Source organism: Salmo salar, chromosome 11 (assembly GCF_965601325.2).
Source record: "Salmo salar chromosome 11, fSalSal1, whole genome shotgun sequence".
Taxonomy (NCBI): Eukaryota; Metazoa; Chordata; class Actinopteri; order Salmoniformes; family Salmonidae; genus Salmo; species Salmo salar.
Genome location: NC_138301.1, coordinates 19,589,603 through 19,596,478, shown reverse-complemented (window position 1 = coordinate 19,596,478; position 6,876 = coordinate 19,589,603).

Sequence of the window (6,876 nt, the reverse complement as noted above, 5' to 3'; positions counted from 1 at the left end):
TGGGTATGGACTTAAAATGAAGTGGGGATGGTATGCTCGCACGCACGCTTTTTAATACATCCCCTTATAAATGGTTTCTCCCAAATTAATATTGCTGTTCTTTTGATCTTCATGCCAATATCATGAGTATTTACATGTGTTGAGGACATTTTTGGTCGAGTTTTTGGCACATTTCAGTTTCATTATCAAATGCAGTAATTTACCTGTTTGCATCCTCAAAGTGGATGTGATATTTAGGTGCACATGAACACACTCTGAGCTTACAAAAAATACAGTTTGTTTGTTTCCTTTGTTTGTAATTTGAGCATCTCGACATGTCTGTCAGTGTCTGTCACGTGCGTACTAGGAGCGCTCGCGAGTGAGCGACTGCCGAGATCCACTGATCTGTGTTGAACACGATAAGGAGATGAAGCCATTCATTTTCAACGGAGGGAAGTGAAGTGGGCGAGGGGACCATTGGGCGATGCGAGCATGGGCAAGGGAGCATGAACAGGGGAGGGGATTTCCACATAACAAAATAATTTGGATAGCCACTTTAGCTTCACCCTTATGCTATTGCTAGCAAGCAGGCTAGGTATACTCTTAGAAAAAAGGGTTCCAAAAGGGTTCTTCGGCTGTCCCCATAGGAGAACCCTTTTTGGTTCCAGGTAAAACAATTTTGGGTTCCATGTAGAACCCTCTGGGGAAATGATTCTACATGTAATCTAATAGGGTTCTACCTGGAAGCAGAAATTATTCTTTAAAGGGTTCTCCTATGGGGACAGCCGAAGAAACCTTTAAGGTTCTAGATAGCACCTTTTTTTCTAAGAGTGTAGTGCTAGGTATCAACAGCCAATCCAGTAGGGGCTGGAAGCTATAGTGAGCTTCGATTGGTCAATAGCATTGCGATATCGCGGCGTATTTGCATAAATTCAGCTTTCTCCAACTTTGGTTCCACCCTGTTCACTCTCCCGCGACCATGCTCCCAGCGCCCAATTGTCCCCCCGCCGACTTCCCTTCCCTCCATTGAAAATTAATGGGGCTTTGTTGTTTCATTCCCCCCAACGTGTCATGTAGAAATACACTGTTTGTTGGGGAAAGCTGAACTTTATGCAAATATTCTGTGATATCGTGTTGCGATTGACCAATCAAAGCTAATTATAGCTTCCAGCCATTACTGAATTGCTGTTGATATCTAGCGTTATCTAGCATTCTTGCTACTTGCTAGCACCCCAATGTGGGTGAAGCTAGCGTGGCTATCAGAGTTATCGCTGACAGTGGAAATCTCTGGTGATATACAGTGGTAACTCGTCTAGTTACGCAGGCTTCACCTAGCAAGGTAGCAATCATACTAGGTAGTGCTACACTCTTAGGAAAAAAGGTGCTATCATATCATACTATAGGAGAACCCTTTGAAGAACCCTTTTTGGTTAAAGGTAGAACCTTTATGGTTCCAAGTAGAACTGTTTGGGTTCCATGTAGAATTCTTTGCACAGAGGGTTCTACAAGGAACAAAAAAGGGTTCTACCTGGAAGCAAAAAGGGTTCTTCAAAGGGTTCTCCTACGGTATGATATGATAGCACCTTTTTTCCTAAGAGTGTAGCACTACCTAGCATGATTGCTAGTATGGACTGGTCAAGAATTTAGATTTTCAGCAAAAGCAAGAAGGGCAAATGAAAACAGGACATCAAGTCTTCAAAAAGAAAATCACTAGATTCTATGAACGTGATGACAATAGTAGAGCAACAACAGGGAAAAAGGACACTAATGAGGAACAGGAAAAAAAGCAGAAGCGCTTCTTGAATGGCGCAATTCAGAACCTGTATCAGAAGTTTAAGAGGGAATATTCAGAGATTCAAATTTCCTACTATGATTTCTTAAAAATACGTCATTTTTGGTTGTCATGCCAGCAGTCCAAGATTGAGAACCTTATTGAGTCTTTGTGTTGTGAGAACTTGAAGAAGGAGTGCATGTATAGAGAGTGCTCCCTTTGCCAAGCAAAAGAGCTTAAAACATATGACTTTGATGCTGGTGAGCAGACATTGTGGTTTGAGTGGAAAACAAAGCTGAAGAGAGAGAGAGAAGAAAAACAAAGAGGGAAACATGGAGAACCTCACTGTACATTTTACAGTGTAGTGTAGTTTTGTTTGAATTTAAAAAAAATATATATATTCAAATGTAGGAACTGGGTTCTAGAGTTTGATCCCACTGCTGTCTCTGGCTCCACACCCACCCCACCCGGCCATCTAGATGTGTGAAGGTTAGTGTCTTTTCTGTAGGGAAGCTAATGATCCATCATGTATGACATTCCCGGGAGTGTGTAAACTAAAAAAATGTATTACCATAGTATTTTTGTATATTCTCTATTTATGTACTTGAAAATGTATAAATTGACCAATTTGGCACATTTGGGCAAACTCCTGGCAGACTTGATACAACATATTGTGTAGTGACGTAATTCTTCATTGGATCGGTCTGAAACTTTGCACACACACTGCTTCCATCTTGTGGATAAAATGTAAATTATACCTAGAATCCTATCTCAATGTATGGCCTTTCTCTTGCATTTCAAAGATGATAGAACGCCCCGAAAATGTATATTTTACCAGATCTAATGTGTTATATTCTCCTACATCAATTTCACATTACCACAAACTTCAAGGTGTTTCCTTTCAAATGGTATCAAGAATATGCATATCCTTGCTTCAGGTCTTGAGCTACAGATTTGGGTAGGCAAAATTTGAAAAAAAGGGTCCGATCCTTAAGTTAAAAGAGAATCTGGGGAAAGAGGAGATCATCATGCATATAGACTTTGCAGAGAACTACCTGTGTAAATACACCAGTGAAATTCAGGTAGTTGTAATTATCACAAGCAGATTCTCCAGACCTGTGTTGGATACACCACAAATGATACAGTTTCACTTTGCTCACTGAGCTCTTCTATGCGGCATGACCCCTCTGCTATCTAGGCCCATCTCTCAAAAACAATGACCTACTTCCTTGAGCTCTGCCCATCGGCTACTGCTGTACACTTTGTGAGTGATGGGCCACTTTTGCCACCCTTCCCTTTGAAATGGGCTTCTAGAGAGTAGGCAGTCATTGTAAATATGATTTTGTTTTTAAATGACTTGCCTAGTTAAATAAAGGTTAAATGCAAAAAAAACAAAGAGTTACATGGAATTTCCTAGAATGGAAAAGGCCAAGCTGATGAGGTAGGAACAGCTGTGAAACGAAGAGCAAATGGAATTATGGCACAAGGCAAGGACCTCCCAAATGGAAGAACTGTATTTGAGAAACTGTCAAAAGATCAGTCAGCTATCAAGCAGTTATATAACTCAGAGGAGGAGATAGCGAGCATGGAGGCCCTCCTACCAGATCACCTGGAGAACATGCATGGGACAATGAAGATATACCAGGTAATATTTGTGGGTTATTTTATGTCAAATCTCACATTTGTTATACAAACATATTATCACTACACTATGTATCACTAGATCACTACATATTTCGAATGTGCATAACTTTTAGAATTTTCTGTGTTTCCAGATCGTCACCGACAGTCCAGGAGAGATAACTTGGAGGATACTTCTGTTTCTTTCCACATCACTGCAGCTGTTTCAGCCCACAGACTGATTCTGGTTGAAAAGAACAGAGCCAGACCAAGACGGAAAATCCAACACATCTCACAGTGGTGGAGTATGATCAGAACGTTTACCCTGGTATCGTGCAAGACATTCACGCAGAGAGTGGTGCTCTTGTTGCGTTGGCCCCAACTGTTTTTTTTGTTTGTTGGCAGATGAGAGATGACATCATATGGTACAGACCACAGCATGCGCTTGGACTTGTCCCTGAGCCCCATCCAGTGACCAAAAGGCACACGGAGCTGGATGCATTTGTCTGGGAGCAACTTAGAACTCTCTTTCTAGATACCCTTGGAAACTCACTATACAAATCAAATCAAATCAAATTTATTTATATAGCCCTTCGTACATCAGCTGATATCTCAAAGTGCTGTACAGAAACCCAGCCTAAAACCCCAAACAGCAATCAATGCATGTGAAAGAAGCACAGTGGCTAGGAAAACTCCCTAGGAAAAACTCCCTAGAAAGGCCAAAACCTAGGAAGAAACCTAGAGAGGAACCAGGCTATGAGGGGTGGCCAGTCCTGTTCTGGCTGTGCCGGGTGGATATTATAACAGAACATGGTCAAGATGTTAAAATGTTCATAAATGAATAGCATGGTCAAATAATAATCATCATAATAGTTGTCGAGGGTGCAACAAGCACGTCCGGTGAACAGGTCAGGGTTCCATAGCCGCTGGCAGAACAGTTGAAACTGGAGCAGCAGCACGGCCAGGTGGACTGGGGACAGCAAGGAGTCATCATGCCAGGTAGTCCTGAGGCATGGTCCTAGGGCTCAGGTCCTCCGAGAGAAAGAAAGAGAGAAAGAGAGAATTAGAGAGAGCATATTTAAATTCACACAGGACACCGGATAAGACAAGAGAAATACTCCAGATGTAACAGACTGACCCTAGCCCCCCGACACATAAACTACTGCAGCATAAATACTGGAGGCTGAGACAGGAGGGATCAGAAGACACTGTGACCCCATCCGATGATACCCCCGGACAGGGCCAAACAGGCAGGATATAACCCCGCCCCCACACCACTAGAGGGATGTCTCCAACCACCAACTTACCGTCCTAAGACAAGGCCGATTATAGCCCACAAAGATCTCCGCCATGGCACAACCCAAGGGGGGGGGGGGGGCGCCAACCCAGACAGGAAGACCACGTCAGTGGCTCAACCCACTCAAGTGACGCACCCCTCCCATGGACGGCATGGAAGAACACCAGTAAGCCAGTGACTCAGCCCCTGTAATAGGGTTAGAGGCAGAGAATCCCAGTGGAGAAAGGGGAACCGGCAAGGCAGAGACAGCAAGGGCGGTTCGTTGCTCCAGCCTTTCCGTTCACCTTCACACTCCTGGGCCAGACTATACTTAATCATAGGACCTACTGAAGAGATAAGTCTTCAGTAAAGACTTAAAGGTTGAGACTGAGTCTGCGTCTCACATGGGTAGGCAGACCATTCCATAAAAATGGAGCTCTATAGGAGAAAGCCCTACCTCCAGCCGTTTGCTTAGAAATTCTAGGGACAATTAGGAGGCCTGCGTCTTGTGACCGTAGCGTACGTGTAGGTATGTACGGCAGGACCAAATCGGAAAGATAGGTAGGAGCAAGCCCATGTAATGCTTTGTAGGTTAGCAGTAAAACCTTGAAATCGGCCCTTGCCTTAACAGGAAGCCAGTGTAGGGAGGCTAGCACTGGAGTAATATGATCAAATTTTTTGGTTCTTGCAGCCGTATTTAGCACTAACTGAAGTTTGTTTAGTGCTTTATCCGGGTAGCCGGAAAGTAGAGCATTGCAGTAGTCCAGCCTAGAAGTAACAAAAGCATGGATTAATTTTTCTGCATCATTTTTGGACATACATTTTAGTACATACAAAGCAGGACATAAAATCATACATTAAATAAAACATGTGTAGCTCTCAATTAACTCTTCCTTCAATATTGTCACATTCTGACCATAGAAAGATTTTATTTTCTATTGTAGAGTAGGTCAGGGCGTGACAGGGGGTTTTGTCTAGTATTTAGTTCTATGTTGATTCTAGTTTCTTTTTTCTATGTTGGAGGTTTTGTCTAGTTTATGTATTTCTATGTGGGGTTCTAGTTTCTGTGTTTTTATGTTTTTTTTGGGGGGGGATGATCTCCAATTAGAGACAGCTGGTCATCGTTGTCTCTAATTGGGGATCATATTTAAGTTGTTGGTTTTCCCACTAGGTTTTGTGGGAGATTATTTTTGAGTAAGTGTATGTTGCACCTCGTCGTCACGGTTTGTTGTTTTGTTTATACGTTTATTTGTATGTCTTGCATAGTTTCACAGTTAAAATAAAATGTGGAACAATACACACGCTGCGCCTTGGTCCCATTCTTCAGACAGTGTAGCCAAAACATTGTTCTCATGTTGAAAAGGTGCTAGTTCCAGTGTTTTGGAACCGTACTTTGTCTTATATTAATGAAATGTTTAACAATGGTTGTTCAAAATGTTTGCCATCAAATATTGTTTTCATAAGTTTTTGTCATTTCCACCACAACTATATTTTTGAGGTAAATTAGTATATTATGGATAATTTACATTGAATTATTTATTTTAGATAGGGAAATAATATGGTTGTTATCATGATCTCACAAAAAGTTTGGGTGGAAATATCTTATTTTTCATGATAAATATATTTTTCAGCTGTCACCGAGGCAAGTTTATACATTCAGGCGTCGTGTTGAATTATTAATATTAGGAAAACCTTAAAAATCACTTTAAAGAATATTCAATACAAGTTATGTACAAATGTATAAGAAATATGTCATAAATAATTGTATTTTATTTTCAACTAAAATGGATGTTTAATGACATGATGGAAATTACATTTGTCTATGGTTGTCTGGGAAAAATAACCAAAATATATAAATTCCTGAAAAGAAGATCGCAACCATTATCAGATATTGTTTCTAGACAAATCAAAGACAATTATAATACTGGTAAAATGGTGTTTGAATAAGTTTTAATTTCTGAAAGCTATGCGGCTCGACCAACATCCACGCACCTCGCCAAATTTCCCAACCAACGTGGCTCCACATACTGTACACGTCCTCTTTTAATTTGAATGTGTTCACAGTTGGAATAATTTTTGAGCCACGCTGAGAATTCGAAAGTATAAAAGCCAACAGTCCAATATTATAGAACACTGCTGTGCATAAGCGTACACGTTGGACTCTGACAGGTGCAGCTAGTAATAGTCCTACCTTGCTGCCTATTGTCCTGCAGTACTATGAAATGTATAT